Here is an 18,016-nt window from a genome sequence, read left to right as displayed (position 1 = left end):
TAAAAGGCATTTCCCACACAGGAAAGCTAGGGACCTCCCTCCACTTCAAAATCACTGAGCTCTGGAACAACCTTACCTCCCCTCTTCGGAACTTGAGCTCTCTCCAAGTTTTCCGCAAACATCTAATCAAGGAAACTCTTATATCTTGGCATCCCAAGTCCTCTAAATTTTCTTCACACTTCTACCTCTAACCCTATGTTGTAGTTCCTTCCTATTTCTCCTACTGTAAACCGCGTCGAGCTCTATGAACGTGGAGATGATGCGGTATACAAACCTAAGGATTAGATTAGATTAAATGTTGTTTTGGGTTCCTATTTGATGACTTTACCAATTCTTCCGAGTTGTCTGGCTAACCTTCGCTTTACTTGTAGTTTCTCTTTGCCAGTACCCCAAAGATTACCTTAGGCAACTGTCTAGTCCAGGAGTCAGCAACCTGTGGCTTGCGAGCCACATGCGGCTCTTTGACCATGTTGCTGTGGCTCGTCTCGGAATGATAGATGCATTCAACTCATTTGTGGAGCCGCCATCGACATCACCCCTGCCCATTATTTTACCTCCTGCACTGAGCTCCCAGGGTTGCGGTGTCTCCCGCACTTCTCTTGCTTCAACGGGTCTATTTCTCCCTCACCATTCTCATCCCTCCTGCAACATATTTCCTTCTCCCCAACCCCACTCACAAATATGCTCTTTCTTGCTTCAATGGATCAGTGGCGATTCCTACAGCTGCCTGACACTAACCCGGAAGCCTCTCCTCTGCCACATCCCACCCTCTCTCAGAACTCCCTGTTTCTACCTGGGCGATATGCGACAGAGGAAAGGCTTCTGGGTTAGTGGCAGGCAGCTGTAGGAATCACCACTGAAACAAGAAAGAGCATATTTGTGAGTGGGGATGGGGAGAAGGAAATATATTGCAGGAGGGATGAGAATGGTGAGGGAGCAACAGACATAAGGGTGGAGGGGAAGGGAGAGAGGGAGAAATGGTGCATGCTGCTTCACTCTGCCTGCTGATCAACTTATCCTTATTTGCTCTGATGCAGAGGTGGTATTTTGTTGGGTTGGAAATAGTGTCAAAAGTCTCCTTAAATTATTTTCTGTAAGTACTTGAAATTTTGTTTTGTGTTAAATGCTTATGGTATGAAAAATCGTATCTCAACCTCCCCCCCCTCCCTTTTCTATCCATTGGGGCTTTTTGTAAATCTTGAGTCAAACATTTAAGGGTAACATGGCTCTTTGCTTTAAAAAGGTTGCCGACCCCCCTGGCCTAGATGGGGTCAGGCTGGCCTAGACGCTCTTCTACCAGCGGGGGCGGGAGTTGCCGTGACCTGAGCCTAGGGGGCTCCACTGACAGCTACATCCGGGTCCTCCCAGCTCCGGGTTCCTGTACCACAGCTGCTGCAGGTGAGCAGGGCGGGTGGGGCGCCGGCGGCTAGAGAGGGTAGCGGAGCCCCGGAACAAGGGCGCTGTTGCGTGAGGAGGACGGTCCGCCGAAACCGCCATCTTCCCAGCGAGGGGCGGGAAAGTTTCTCGGCCCTGCCGGCGGCGGCTGTGGTGGAGCGGAGAGAGGCGGTTGGAATCCAGGCTGAGTTGGGGGAATGGCGGGAAGTGGAGGAATGTCTCGCGGTAGGGGCGGGGGAAAGAGCAGGTTCTGCGGCTCCGACTCCTACCAAACCCTTTTTAAAAAAAAAAAAAAAAAAATTTGAAGGGGAGGGAGATTGAAAGAGCAGCCTCATTGAGGTGGAGAGAGCACATCGACTTCTTCAACCGCGTCCGCTTTTCTGCACTCGTTTTTCTTAGGTTTAGGTTGGGGTTTTTTTCGTTTTTGGTTTTTTTTTTTTTTTCCTTTAATTTGAACCTATCTGGGCTGTGGCCACTTCGACCCGCCCCCGCTTTCTGTCCGTTGGTTGAGCGGGTGTCGAATCGGTCATCCGATTGGTGGAGGGAGCCGTCGGGGCTCTATGGATCGTCACTTCCGCTATCAAGTTTGTTGGAAGGGGAGACCTTGGCCTTGGGGGTTGGGTGGTGGAAGAGGCAAAAAAGCTCGGCCAGGACTCGGAAGGGGGAGAGCGGGAAATGGTTTCAGCCATTCTGATGAGATAGAAGTAAATACTGGTTTCTTGTTTAACGTGGGTTGGGTTGTTAAAATTTTTTTTTTCCGCTCTCTCTTTAAACGTTTCAATCTGGTTATTTCATTTTAGGAGTCTCCCTGACTTTTGGTTTTGTTTGTTGTAGCTATCAATTGTGAAAGAGTTTAAATAGGCTGGATCTAAAGAGGAGCTGGTCTTGGACGGGTAAGGAGAAATTCAAACGGTTAAAAATTAATCTTTAACATTTACGGTACGTGTAATCTCTGATAGTGATGAACATTTTTAGCATGTTTTAAGCTTTAGATTCTATAACTTTTGTCTAGCTGGTTTTGCCTGACACAGATTGGGGCTGGGAAGGGGGGTGGGAAACCCCCCCCCATATAATTCAGATATGAAAGTGAAGAAAAAAAAATATAGTTAGGAGTATAATTATTTAAAAGTGGACCGATATTCTAAACAGGGCTGAATAATAAACTTTAGATATAAGCTTGCTATATATTATCTCTATGCTTGTTTGGAGTATTCTTATTTAAAAACAAGCATACTGGGCTGATAGTTTTCCATTTTTGGGGGGGGGGGGGGGGGGAGGAGGTAAAGAAATGACAGGAACTTAAGACCTTCAAGGAAAAGTGGTAGTGTCATTATATGTAAATGGTAGTATTTACATGTGTAAATGGGAATTCAGAAAGCAGCTATTTACATTTGAAGATCTATACAATGCAAATATTTCAAAGTTGGGTGGTTTGGGTGGGACAAAAACTCCCCATTTTACAAAGAAAAGTATACAATGTGAGGAAAACATTCCTGTCCTATTTCACACCATCTTAAAGGCATGCACAGATCTTTAAAAAGTGCTTGTTTCAGCCAGAGTCTTACATGGGAGATCAGTTGAGTAATTCTTATTCCTAGTTATGGAGAAAAAAAAAAAATTGTGTCTCTATAATTGACAGCAATTGTACATTTAAGATTGTAAAATGGGGCAGCAGTTACACATGGAAGTGGTCAAGCCTTTTGTAAAGTAACCTGGATGTCTTACTTCTAATATTAATATTCTAAGCAAAATAGATTTTCATCTATATGGTGCAATTTGTTGACCTATTTATTGGAAGATTTGTTGTTCGATGTCCTTAGTCTCTTGTCTGGTGTAATAAGTAGGGTGGCTCTAGGTCTCTGAAATCATTTTTAATGCTGGATTTTTATTTATTTAACTTTCTATACTGTTCTCCAAGGGGAGCTCCAGAACAGTTTGCATGAGTACTCAAGCATTTTCCCTGTCTAAACTGGTGGGCTCACAATAACAAGACTATTGCAATATTAAGTATTCAAATTTTGCTGCCTAAAATCAGTTCAGAATGCAACTATCTGGATTCTTTATCATGCAACAGAATTGATTGACATTCACCTTCATTGGCTTCCTATCCACTACAGAATTTAAGATTCTCCTTACATAAATAAGCATTGCCATAATGAGAGAGACCAAAGGTCAATCACACCAGTTTCTTGTTTCCAGCTGTGGCCAATCAGGTCACAAGATCCCAAAGAGTAAAACACATTTTATGCTGCTTATTCCAGGAATAAGCATTGGATTTTCCCAAATCCACTTTAAAAATTGTTTTCTTCCAGGAACTTGTCCAAACTTTAAAATTGCAGTGGTTGGTCCATTTTGGGGACGCTTAAATACAAAATGGTGGAAGGTTGCGACACTTGATGTTCTGTTTTATTGTACTTTCTTGTCCTATTGAGCTTATCCTGGACAAGCCGAGCTTTGCTCCATTTTGTTCTATTGTCCTTCTGAGATCCTGGAGGGTTTCGGCTGCAGGGGTTGATGTTATTGTTCTTGATGCTTATCTTTTGTATTTGGACGTTTTCACACTCCTAATGTACACTTTGTATTGTATCTGGTTGTGACCTTTTTCACTTTCAATAAACATATGTTACATCACAGCTTGAACTTTCCAGTCATTCGATGACTGTGCAAGAGTAGATTCCACTTAATCCAGTGCCTTTTATTATACAGCACCCCTCCTCTGGAACTCTCCCAGTCAATGTCTGCCTGGAGCTGTCTTTTCCAAAATTTAGAACTGCTGTTAAAATCCATGTGTTCAGTTGTTTTTGGCAGTGAGACCTTGACCGATAGATGAACATGGCCGTTTTTATTTCTGTCTCTACTTTCCTATTATTAAATCACATTCTTTTCATCTTATTTTTCAAAATATAGTAACATAGTAAATGACGGCAGATAAAGACCTGAATGGTCCATCCAATCTGCCCTGTAATCGTATGCATTACAATTTCATGATTAAATTTGAAATGTCTTATTTCTGGGCCATTGACTTTAGAAGTCTACCGGTACTGTCCTTAGGTTCCAACTACTGACACCAAAAAGCATTACAATTCAAAGCATTACAAAGTCAAAGCAGCAAATATCATACAAATAATACAAATCAGCCAATACCATGCTAATTTTACAAACATAAACTTGACACATCACTGTCCCCCACACCAAACCTGTACATACGAAAACTAAACAGCCATTTGCTGTTGAAACTCACTCCAGCGTATCCAAACCATCTCCTTTGCTGGATTCAGACTGAAAGTTTGCTCATTTATATTCTAGTTAGTGATCCTCTGGGTTCATCCCATGTTTTTTGATTTCAATCAGTTTTCCTCTTCACCACCTCCCTCGGGAGGGCTTTCCAGGCATCCACCACCTCCCTTGGGAGGGCTTTCCAAGCTCCATCACGTTCTCCATGAAATAGAATTTCCTAATACTGTATTACTTTTAAGTGTACCACCCCTCAACCTCAAGTTTTACCAACCTCTCAGTCTTCTAGTTTTACCAGTTTCTCTTCTCTGGAAAACATTTGGTCCTATGCTATTTAATACCTTTCAAATATTTAAATGTCTGTACCCCCAGTATGCTTTGTCATGCTTCAGGAAATAATAGACTATAAATGATAGTGGGTAGGATGACTTGAGGATAATCGATTCATGACTTCTGGCTCTTCCTCTAAAACTGAATGTGACCAATTACACTAAATTAGGATAAGATATCATTTAAACATGTTGAAAACTACAAACAGTTCATGAGGTTAAAATTTCTGATTGGTCATAAAACAGCTATTATCTTGAGAAGTATGTGATATGGAGAGGGCAGTTGAATTACACCATTTTTTGCTTTCACTTTCAGCAGGGCAGGCAGAAGAAATGGAAACAATCTAAGAAGGCACCAACTGTATTGCTCTGTGATTGAGCATTGGCTAAATGAGCGAATAATATAAAAAATAAAAATATATAATTTAAAAATGTGAAATTTAAGCAATGGTAGTTTTCTCAGTAGTCTTCTGAGAAAACTACGTTTACAGCTCAGTAACAATGTTGCCAAGAAAATGTCTTCCTGTAAACAGTATACTTTAACTCAAGTTCATGGGAGGACCAGAGGAAATGGCATGCAGAAAATAGTTCTACTGTGATTTCCTAAATTCCTTTTTTGAACTTGAGAACCATGATACAATGATTACAGATACGTGCTTCCCGTTTAAATTATTGACAGTCTTAAGCATAGGATGTATGGATGTTATTTCTCTGTACTGGTCAAACAAGTTAACAGTTTTTTTATATGCTGGGAATTAACCTAGTTGTCTAGTGCAAAAGGTATCATTCTGGATGATAGCATATTCTCCCTATGCTTGCGAGCCATGCAGAAAGAATCGAATTCAGGTTTTTGATTCCTTCTCGTTCACCAGAAGGCTTTGCTGCTCCCTTCAGTTTTTCCTTCTGTATATTTCTTTTATTATTTTCAGTGTTTTTGTGGTTTTTGGTGCTCTAGATCTCCCCAGGTCAATCTGCCTACATAGAGAAGAAGCAGATTTGAGGCCAGCCTGCAGAAACTGTTGTGGAGTTCTGGATCCAGTCCCCTAGAAGCTTTGTTCACTGACTGGGTCACAGATGCTTGAATGCAGGTTGTTAGGCAACCACAGGGAGCCCAGCAGGGCTCTTCAGGGTGCCGGCGAGGATCAGGCAGACTGCAGTCCGAATGGCGTTGACAGTGATTCTTCTCCAAATCCAGGTGCTTTTAAAGAGAAATGAGGTAGGCTGCAGCACATCAACAGCACAGGTCACAGTGAGTAAGACTGTTAGTCTATGGGTAAAATCGGTGGGGGGGGGGTGTCTGCAAATCATATTTTTGCAGGTCTCTGCCACTTCCTATAGGTTCCCCCACCTCTAAATCCTATTTCCAGTGCAATAGGTGAGACATTCTAGACGGGTTAATTCCCTTTAGCCGCATGCTACAGAAGGAATCCACTGTGTTAGTCGCTGTACGACACATCTTCTTGAAAAAAATAAGAGTTTTTATTTTCTTCCGTCGATTCAGCCCAGGGGCCTCCGGGCTTAGGACTTGCCGACAGCCCTCGTTCAGCTGTGGCTGTACTTATCCTCTATGTCCCAGCCTGTTATCGAGTTTAAGAAGTGTAGCCAGTGTGGTCGGGCCATCTCCTTAAACGACCCCCCATTGCTGGTGCATTCAGTGCTTGGGCCCTGACCACTGTCCAGAGTCCTGCCCTCGCTGTGCCACTCTTTAACCACGGGCCCTTCGCATGTGGCGTGCCAGGATTCTTGGGCTCTTCAGTGCTATGGAGCAGCCTGTGGATAAGACCTTGTCCTTGGCGGCCTCGAAGACTTTGGCCAACTCGACCTCGAAGGCCTAGTCTGCTGTGCCTCTTAAGGTTCCGTCCTCGGGTAAGTCTCCTCTTCCTCCTCCAGGCACACTACCTAAGAAGCCTCCAGCTGAGTCTCCGGCAGTCCAGACAACGAGTGTAGTTGTGCCAACCTCTACGAGACCTCCATCCAAGTGTGCCTCCAAACATAGGGAATACTTTTCCTCAAGGCCGCCCTCATTGGAGCGCACTGCTGCACCTGTCTGACCAGATCCTTTGGTCTCGGTGCCCATGTTCGAGGACATGCTGAAAGCTATCTTGACCATTCAAATTATGTTGGTCTTTGCCCAGCTTGCCCCTGCCTCGACCCTGCTCTTTGAGAGCCAGTCTGAGCATCCTACCGAGGCTCCTCAAGACCAGCCTCGCAGGTCTCGACAATTGTCCTCCAGTAACTCTTACCCTCATCCTAGGCCTGAGTCGCCGTCCGTTAAACCTCAATCAAGGCACCATACCAAGCTTACCTCAACCTCAAGGCACCTGCCTTCTAAGAAGCACAAGGTGTCCCCTCTACGGAGGGGATGGTCTCCAGTACCTTGTTTGCTGAGGTCCGTCGAGGCCTCGGTGCAGCCCGGGCATGAGTCTTGACCTCAGCAGCCTTCCACGCCTCCTGTCTCCGTGTCAAGGCAAGTCGAGGTCGAGGACTCCTGCCTCGAGACGTTACAGGAGAGATCCTTCTTCCCCTGTCTCTCTGAGGCACGTCCTGTGGGACTCCAACTCTTGGGTCTTCTCCTTCGAGGCTGCTGAAACGTAGGCACTTTCTGACACCTCCAATGTCGCAAAGTAGAGCCTCTTCAGTGTCTCTTTGCTGGATACGGATATGCCTTCTCAATATTCTAGAGAAGCTTCTTCCTACTATGCTGCTCCGAGGTCTAGATCCTCTTCACCTCCTGAAGGGGCTTCGACGTCTAAGACATCCTCCTTTACCAAGTTCGTTTTTGATATGGGTAAGGCTCTTCTGCTGGATCTCCAGTCTGAATCCAGGTATACCCCAGAGTATTTGGCTGAGATAGATCTTCCTCATCCTCCCAGGGAATCCTTGCGTCTCCCACTGAATCCTGTCTTAAAACAGACATTCATCAGAAATCTGGAGACCCCTTATGCCATTCCGGCCATCCCTTCCAAAATGGAATCTCGCTATTGGATGGTCCCTTGCAAGGGGTTTGTGAAAGCGCAGCTGTCCGATCAATCCTTGGTTGTGGATTCTTCTTTAAAGAAATCTAACCCATCCAAGTCTACGCTGCTGTCTCTCCGGGCTGGGAGGAACATACCATGGACAAGTTTGGCTGTCGCCTTTACCAAAACTCAATGATGGCTAATAGGGTCCTCAATTATAATTTCAATTTTACATCCTACTTCAAACACTGCATTAAAACCATGCCGTCTTTCCATTCTGATTTGGCTGCCCATCGCCTGCCAGTGTTTCGACAGTTTCAAGAGATTTCTCAAATTCGTCTCTTTATGCTCCAAGCCATGTACGATGCCTTTGAGTTGTCCTCTAGGGCAGTGATTCCCAACCCTGTCCTGGAGGAACACCTGGCCAATCGGGTTTTCAGGCTAGCCCTAATGAATATGCATGAGAGAGATTTGCATATGATGGAAGTGATAGGCATGCAAATTTGCTTCATGCATATTCATTAGGGCTAGCCTGAAAACCCAATTGGCCTGGTGTTCCTCCAGGACAGGGTTGGGAACCACTGCTCTAGGGTAACAGCTTTTGCGGTGGCTATGCACCGCTTGGCTTGGCTGTGCATTGTGGATATGGATCCCAACTTGCAAGATCGTCTAACCCAGGGGTCCCCAAAGTCCCTCTTTGAGGGCCGAATCCAGTCAGGTTTTCAGGATTTCCCCAATGAATATGTACGAGATCTATGTGCATGCACTGCTTTCAATGCATATTCATTGGGGAAATCCTGAAAACTGGATTAGATTCGGCCCTCAAGGAGGGACTTTGGGGACCCCCTGGTCTAGCCAATCTCCCTTCCATGGGGAATGAGTTGTTTGATGATTCCATCGAGGCCGCTACCAAATGCCTTTTGGAACACAAGAGGTCTTTTGCCTCTCTGATGCGGCCTAAGGTGAAGGCTCCTTCTGCTAAGCCATATAAGCTACCTCCACGGCGCTACCCGCAGAAGGGTACTCCAGCTTTTTCCCGTCCGCCGCCCAGACGTCTGCAGCAGCATGCGCAGAAACCTCAGACTCCTGCTCCTCTCGCTATTGTCTGGATACCTTTTCCAGATGGAACGGTCATTTTGGCCAGTCTGTTTTGCAACATTTATTCTCCTAAATTGCCAACTCTCCCTCCATCCCTTTTCTGGTTAGCTTGGAGGTCACCCACATGTAGAGAATATGCTGCCTGCATGTCCTGGAATAAAGCACAGTTACTTACTGTAACAAGTGTTGTTCAGGGACAGCAGGCAGATATTCTCACAACCCACCCACCTCCCCTGAACTGAGGCTATGCTGAGGAGACGCGCGCCCTGACTAGGGCGGGAAGGCACTCGCGCATGCGCAGTGCAGCACTCGCAAACTTTGAAGATCTTCAAGCAGGTTTGCTTGCGAGGCTGTCCGCTACAGAGCTCCGTGGATGACGTCACCCACACGTAGAGAATAACTACCTGCTGTCCCTGGATAACACCTGTTATGGTAAGTAACTATGCTGTACTTACCCTGGTAAGCTCTCTTTTTCAGTAGATAGGTGAAACATTCTAGACTCCTGTTCTCTTTACTGTGCCTTCATACAGTTTTCAATCTGCTTATGCTTCTCCAAACTTGGATGCCTCCCAGCCCTTGGGGGGGCTGGAAAGAATTTGTATATTGTCACAGGGTCGCCCCTATTCCTAATGAGGAAGCCTTGCCAGAGAAGGGAAATATGGTTAAAACCCTTGCAAGTATTCCTAAACCAGCTAGGGAGAGTTCCAAAGCAGCCCATAGGAACACTTATAAGCCAAGCCTTCCAACACTGAAACCTCCTAAAGCCCTGCCTAAGCGGGGCTTTAGGAGGTTTAAAGAAACAGGTATAAAGAAACAAGTGGAAAGACTACATTTCCCAGCAGGCCTGGAGCCAGGGGCAGGAAAGAGCAGGGCTGGAATACAAGCCACTTTCAATCAGTCCCAAATTGGTTTAGGCCAGGTGAGGAGTGCTGTGAGAGCAGGCTACACCAACGCACCTGCAGGAAGGATTAATCAGCTTCCTGCAGTGAGAGAAAAGGGAGTAACTTTCTCAAAGCAGGGGAGCCAGCTCCAGAAGCACTGGGAGCACCAGCCTCAGAGTACCCACCAGCTCAAAACCCAGCAAGCCAGAGCCAGTCAGCCGGTTGCAAGTTACAGATTGCCAGCCCAAGGAATTGAGAAGACACAGTCTACCTCCTGGCTACCAGACCAGGTAGAGGGGGGGAGGGGTGTGTGTGATAAAGAAGTCACAGAGAGTGGTGAAATTGTGTTTGGGCAGGACATTGAGTTAGCTGATGAAGACTTTGCACATGATATGGAGATAGAGAAAACAGAGCAGCCCATTATTGAAAGTATGGAAACAAGCCGATCTTTTCCTGTTATGGCAGCTGGGAGAAAATGTGGTATAAGTTCTACCTTAAGACAAGGCTGTAAAGTTTTTGTGTTTGAAGAAAGCTTAACGTTAAGAACCAGTTTTTGTTTTTTTTTTGTTGTTTTATTTTCTCTTTTGGAGACAGTAAGCTGGGAACTGACTATTGCTTGTGTTCTAAATGCTGCCAGGATACCAGGTGATACAAACCTGAAGGAAGCCTATTGAAAGTTTTGTTTTGATTTTTTGTTCAATAAAGTATTCTTGAGAAATTGCACCTCTGACTCTGTACTGGTTGCTTTTCCTTTATTCCAATACCAAGCTACCATTAGAACCTTTCAAAACAGCTCAGCTGAGATCTGTGTGCACTGGGTAAGGCCACTTGCTGAGCCCAGCTTGGCCATGCCCTATCACAATATATGTCCCAATGTATTGGGATTAGTTGCTGAGCTCCTTTGAAGTCTATGTTGGCGGCTACTGTTTGAGCAGAATAATTTGTTTGAGCCTGTTGCTACAGGTGTCTCTATTTCACGTGTATTGGGTGGTTCTACGTGTTTGGGTATTAACTGAGGGTGGAGCTAGAGAGCTCAGTGAAATACAATAGAGGCAGAGTGAAAAATCCAGAGTGGATTTCTTCTGCAGCATGCAACTAAAGGGAAATAAACCTACTGTCTAGAATGTTTTGCCTATCTATTGGAAAAAAAACTTACCAAAGTACATAATCTTTTTCTGTGTTTTATTTTCTGATAAAAGCCATTTTAGGGCCATATTTGGCAACAAAACATTACTGTAGCTGCCATCTTGGATTTCTCATTATTTCTGATTTTGAAGGTACCCGTGCACATCTGCAGATGCATGAGGCCTGCATAGTTTACAGTCTGTAGGGTCAATCTGGTGCCATGAGGATAGCACTCTATATGTAGATGGTTTGCAATTCTGTGGAGTATGCGCCCTATCAGGGACAGAGGAAACACAGTTTGGTTCTTTGGCCATGGCTGGATGAAAGCATCTGCACTTCTGGGCTCAGACCTTCAAATGAAGAAGTGGTTCACTCTCTTGTAACCATCAAATAAAAAAGTTGGGCGACCAGTCCAGTGATGAACAATGGACTGAAAAGCTGTGGCAGATAACATCCCTTCACCCAGATCTAGCATCTGCCTGCTGAGGTAATCAGCCTGGACACTATCCACTCCGATACATGCACTGCCAAAAGAGTCTGAAGGTGTAGCTCTACCTACCGGCACAATAACCAGGACTCCAGACTCAGCTGTGCACTCTTGGTGCCTCCTTGGCAAATGACATACGCCACTGCTATAGCATTGTCCGAGCAGACTAGAACTGCCTGACTATCCAGTCTCTTCTCCAGCTGATGTAACGCCAAACAAATGGTCCAAAGCTCCAATATGCTGATCAATCACTTCCTCTAAGAGGCTGACCACCATTGGACTGGACATCCATTGCAGTGAGCTCCCCAGCCGAACAGGCTGGCATCCGTAGTCACAATCATCCAAGAAGCTATTCTGAGAGGCATGCCTCAAGAGCCACCAAATCATACTGTCATGAGATTCCAGAGTCCACGGCTGAGTCACTTGCAGGGAGACCACCACAAAAGCAGCATGTTCTGACGTCTACAGTAGCTGCCATGGATCCTAGCACTTCAAGGTAATGCCATGTGGATGGAGCTGGCTTGGCCATCCTGTTCGTTATCTAGGTACAAAGCTTCTGTCTTTATACCTCTAGAAAACAGAGATGGCCTACTGCCATGTCAAAGACTCCCAGATATTCCAGAGACTGGGACAGGACAATTTGGATCTTGTCGCAGTTGAAGTCGCTGGTAATGTTGTGTCTGGTAAGTGAGATTCTCTTTGCAAATCTTGAAGAGGTTTAAATGCTTCATTTCTTAATCATAAATCTGGCTAATCATCCAAATATTACAGTCCTGACAAACTTTCCAAGAAATAGATTTATTAGTTTTTACCAGGGCTGTATTCCATAAGGGCAAATGTAGAACCACTGTTTGTCTTCATCCAAGCTGTGTTTCAGAGTCTGAAAGTTGTCTGAATCACAGCAATGCTGCCATTCAGTGGCAAAAAGAAGCAAGTGCTTCAATAAATCTAGGCACTTGCTGCTTTTTGCCATTGCAGGGCACAATGGAGGCACAATGGCATTTAAGCAGCAACCAGGACTGGAGCCATAGAGTCCGTTGGAAGCAATTTTTGTGGAGTTAATTTAAAAATGTACTGACTCCAACTTCAAAATAAAAATTACAACATTATAATATGGTAAATTTTAGAGAGAGATCTTTTTCTGGGATTTAAAGTACTGGAAAATGTTTTTATTTACCAGAACGTTGGATCCAGATAAAATGTTTAAAAGCTCCTTTTACGAAGCCGCGTTAGCAGTTTAACGCGCGTAATAGTGTGCGCTAAACTGCTGGCCACGCTAATGCCAGCATTGGGCTGGTGTTCTAGCCGCGTAGCACGGGTTTAGCGCGCGCTTAAAAGCTGCGTGCGCTAAAACTGCTAACGCGGCTTTGTAAAAGGAGCCCTTAATGTCATTTGGAGTCGGGGGTTAAATGTTTGGTGTACTGACTTTGTAAACCTACCATGCCCACCAGGAAATGAAGCAAAAATGATTGTCAGTTGACTTCCTTTGGAACAGCAATTGGGTGATAACTAGGGAGCATGCAATGAAGCTACTAATTAGTAGATTTAAAACAAGTCAAAATTATTTTTTCACCCATTGTGTGATTGAACTCTGGAATTTGTAGCCAGAGAATGTGGTGAAAGCAATTAGCTTAGCAGGGTTTAAAAAAGGTTTGGATAATTTCCTAAAACAAAAGTCCATAAGCCATTATTGAGATGGCTGGGGGAAATCCACTGCTTGCTTCTAGGATAAGCAGCATAAAATCTGTTTTTACTCCTTAGGATCTTGCCAGGTACTTGTGTTCTGGGTTGACTGCAGTTGGGAATAGGATACTGGTATTGAAGGCCCTTTGGTCTGTCTCAGTATGGCAACTCTTAGGCTAACTCATCCATAAAACTTCCTAACAGATAGCTATCGTGCCTTGATCAAAAGGAGATTTGTTAGTTTTGTAGTTCTGTAAGGTTGACATCACCTGACAGTTTGGCTATCTTAAGGTTATTAAGGGCAATTCTACAGGGTTTGCCCTACCTTAGAAAATGACTTGGCCTTTCTTGCTTATAATGTATAGGTTCTTCAAAAGGTTTCTGCATTTTTTATATTTTCATGGGAAATGGGGCAGGAAAAGTGGTAAGAGGGCATATCATAGAATGTCATGTGACTAGTCAGGCAAGCTGGCTCATCTTGCAGGTAGTGATATAATTTTGCTTAAAAGAGATAATAAATAGTTTTAAAAAAATAAGTGTGGAAACTTGTTGAAGATCCCTCATAAAAGGGAGGGAAAAGCATTAGTAGCATTTGAAATGTTTAATTTTAGAATCAAGAGCCATCTGAATTGTCTATAGCTGACCCCACCAAGACAAATGCAGAGGGTACAGCCTTCTGTAATAGTTGATTGTACTGTCTGTAGGTAGTCACCATATCTTTTTGCCAGCATAGCATCAAGCGTAGGGGCCATCCTAAACCCCAAGTACTTTAAGTCAGCGTTTTTTATTTGAAAAGGGTAGTGAACCAGATCCACAGCACGAGTGTATTTGTTTGATGGCATTAATTCCATCCCCCCTCCTCAATTTATCCTATAACATGAAAACAAACTAAATAGATTGATCATAACTTGAGGGATAAGAGGTACTTTGCAGCATACATGGACAATCTCATGTTTTTACAATCTCGTGCTCTACCCCCTGATGAGTAACTCCATTTATGGCAGCATTCTGCTTGATACCCAAAGTTAAAGGCGTCAGGTCAAAAAGAAATGGGAAAGAGGGTAACCCTGAGTACCCTTTTGTAAAGAAATAGATGCAGACATGCACCCATCAACCTTAATCTGTGCTGTGAGCTTGGTGTGTAAAATCCTGAACTTAATGAAGAAATGACTCTTACTTCCCCCCCCCAATTAAAACCTTAAATATGCCCAGAATTTATTAGATTGGAATTGCCATACTGGGATAGATTGAAGGTACATCAAGCCCAGTATCCTGTTTCCAACAGTGGCCAACCAAGGATATCATGTTCCTGGAATACATGAATCATATTGCAGAGTAATTGAGTATTGTCAAAGGAGGACCGACCAGGCACAAACCCAGTTTACCCTTGACCAATCAATAGAACTGTGGCCAAATTTTGTTCCAGACTCTCAGAAAATAGTTTACAGTTTGCTACTTATAGAAATAAGCCTATACTATCCTGGCCTATACCACAATCTTTGCTTTGGCCAATGAGCCACTCAAATATTCCAATGACTTCAAATAATTAAACAATATTTAGAGAATGACATGGAGACAGAATTTGTCCCCATCCCCGTGGGAAACCATCTCGTGTTGTTCTTTAGTTTCTCTTATCTCTACTTCAGTCCAATACCAGTATTCTTCAAGGCTTTGAGGGTCAGTGGGCACCATTCATATTCTTGATTCTTCCTTCTCTCCTTAAAGAATGACATGGGGTTGGTTAACCGCTGGGACAGGGACAAATTTTGTCCCTATATCATTCTCTAGTCTAGGGTGTCTTTGCTGAAGAGGGAGGGAGGACTCCAGGATTGCACATCTTTTTGCATTCCCTTTGCTGAGGAGGGCGGGAGGACTGCACATCTTTTTGTATTCCACTGTCTTCTTTAAAATAGTGCTTAGTAGTATTGAGCCATGTGTAAGCAGCCTGATGCTCCTGGAAAGAAAAATGACTTGCATTATTTTCCCTGGAATAACAGCTTGGAAAAGTTCAATGCAAGCTGTGTTTGAATTACATAATGAGATCTGCATACCTTGCAACTCATTATATAGCCCATGGTACCTTAAACTAGCATGCATTATGATAAAATAATAAGATTGGTAAAATATTCCACAAGTTAAGAGGGAAAAACTGTGCAATTATTCCATTATTGCACATTAGTAACTAACCCTCTTAATGTTTTACATATTGACAAAAAGCCTTTAAACTGCATGCTGTTCCATATTTATTGTACAAAACATGCTAGATTTTATTGAAAGCCCAATGGACTAGTCGTTGAAGTGTGTGGTGGGCAGGTTTATGATGGTACATCTGCTTTGATTCACTCTGACGTGATTACCTTGCTGAATTGAGGAAACATCAGAGGGGGTCTATCGGTCCATGTCCGAGATGTGGGTTATTGGTGGTTTTTCCTATTTGGCTGGTGAATTTTAATGTGGAAGAGCAGAAATAAATAAGCATCTTTGGGTAAGGAGTTTGTAAGCTTTGTAGTTTTGTTTTTTTTCTTTTCTAAAATTGTTTAATAAGGTAATCTAAATCAGGCCTTATTCTAACTCCTCCCTCTCTTCTCTCAATCCCAATGCTATTGTTTCAGTTTATTTCTGTTTTGGGCATTTTGGACCAACTGTCTGTACCCATCTGTGCAGTGGAATACTAAAAGAAAACAAATTGCAGTAGATTAGATTGCTGATGGTGGGCACAAGGGTTTGTGAAAGCAAGTCTGGGAATTGTGCCAAGCCCTGGCAGAATCTTAAATTAGCAATTCAGTAAAAAAAAAAAAAAATTTCAATACAGTATATTTGTATAATTGGTGATTCCAAGCTGACAGGGTAAAGTACTGAGCAATTTTGGAAACAGAGAAATTATTTTTTTGTTTGCATATATTTGTTTATGAAACGCGGTTGTCATCCCTTTTGTATATTAATGATCGTGATCACGAGATTTCCCCCCCCCCCCCCCCGAAAGCATTAACATGCACTGAAAGCCGTTCTTGTGTTTCTGTCAAGGCTTTGTGTGAAGACTTACTGTGTAAAGAGCCTAACCATAGCTTTTTTTGCTGAGAGAGAAAACCAAACTATTGTCTGCACTTAATGGTGCTAAAAGGGTTTTAAAAGTTTAAGGGCTGAGTACCGGGTACCTTTTAGCTTTCTGGTTGCTGTATTAATCTAAATAATTTTGGGGGGGGGGGTAAAGAAAAGGGGCAATTTGTGACTATGGTGTTTGTTTTCAGAATGCTGTTGTCAAGAAGTGGATGCCAAATTGTGCATTCTGTGAGGCGAGCATTTTGGGCTAAGTGATATTTTAGGATGTTAGTATTAGAAACATTAGGCAACTAGTATACGTGGTAAAAGGTAGTAATATGTTTAGATTTATATTATTCTTTTGTATTTTATTTTTAAATGTGTATATGTCGTCATCTACAGTCTTTATTTAGTGCCATTGTAATTACACTTGCTGTCATTTATTAATCTACATTATATCTTCACTCTTTATCATCTTGAAATACTGCATTGCAGGTGTACAGCTATAATTCTTTTACCCCCTCTCCCTAAAATAAAAAAAAAGCTTTTATATGGGATCAAGAAAGGCTGAGTTATTAAATGTAATAGTCAGATATTCTCATGTGAAAATTTCTAGATTACAAAACAATTTGACTTGGCATAGGTCAAACAAAATGGCTACCCATTGGATTGAGAAGCCAGGTACTTAGTAGGTACTGTATTATGTTTACCAGTTTTCTCAAAAATATTAGGACAATGTCTTTCATGTACTGTCTTTATGCTGTTATACATATCTCTCTCTTTCTTTGTAAAACATTACTGCTTGCATTCCAGTATGTTTAACCATATTTTTTTTTCTCTTCTTCTTTTTTTTTAGACATACCTGTTCTCAAGAAAAAAAATATTAGTTTACTTTAAACTGTATGCATACAAGGTTGCTACTTGATTTGTAGTAAATTATGAAGAACAGGTGATTTTTGGTTCTTTCACATCGCCATATTGTGAGGATGATCCCTGCGTGATGGGATGAGGTAGTAGGTTGTATAGTTTTAGGGTCATACCCACAGCTGGGAGATAACTATACAATCTACTGTCTTTCCTAAAACTGCAGAATATCGACTGCCTTATTCTGTTTTACTTTTTTGTGTGAAGTTTTCTGAACTGCAAGTAACCAAGGAGGAACTATAAGGATGTAAGAACAAATAGATTTTTCTGTACGGCCTCTCCAATACAAAGTGTTGACCTAGATTTGATAATGTTTCAACATTTTATTTTGTACCTCTGAAAAGCATATATAAAACATTTTGTGAAAAGTAGACATTTTGTTGATGGCTTACTTTTAATGTTTATAAAAAACATTTTTTTACTGTCCTTGAAACTTGATGCAATGGATCTTTGATGGTCTCAATTAATGCAGCTATGTCATTACAGTATGTGTTCTGTTACATCCCTTCCAGATTCAATCCGTTCCTGCAATCCGAGAGTTGCAGAAATCCTAACACTTTTCTGAGCACAGGCTCTTCCCACCTTAGAGAGAGCCCCTTCCAGTTTTAATTTTTGCAAGCAATTTGTGCAGAAGTCTTCTGCTCTGCTTTTTCTTTTTTTTGCTTAAGTTTGTCTTTTTTGTGGCTTGAATGTCGTGAGACCTCTTTCCGGAGGTCCCCTGTCAGAGGAAAGGGTGCAGTCCAGCAGTGCCGAACTGCTGCTTCACAGAGAAACTTTGGTGATCTGTGGAGCCAGCCTGCTGTGTGCCACTCTTCTCAGACTTGGGGGTTCCGTTCCCCTAGGAGTTTGCTTGCCCTTTGACCT

At 43.0% G+C, this 18,016-nt stretch overlaps 1 long non-coding RNA gene across 1 annotated transcript; it reads left to right on the top strand.

Annotated features, from left to right (window-relative positions):
• Positions 1-2,007: 2,007 nt before the first annotated feature.
• LOC117351186 lies at positions 2,008-17,523 on the top strand. Its single transcript, XR_004537348.1, has 3 exons — positions 2,008-2,099; positions 2,230-2,288; positions 17,085-17,523. It is a non-coding gene; the product is annotated as an uncharacterized LOC117351186 (long non-coding RNA).
• The last annotated feature ends 493 nt before the right edge of the window (positions 17,524-18,016 follow it).

Source organism: Geotrypetes seraphini, chromosome 17 (genome assembly GCF_902459505.1).
Source record: "Geotrypetes seraphini chromosome 17, aGeoSer1.1, whole genome shotgun sequence".
In the NCBI taxonomy this organism is placed as follows: domain Eukaryota; kingdom Metazoa; phylum Chordata; class Amphibia; order Gymnophiona; family Dermophiidae; genus Geotrypetes; species Geotrypetes seraphini.
This window is presented reverse-complemented; position numbering and strand designations above follow the sequence as displayed.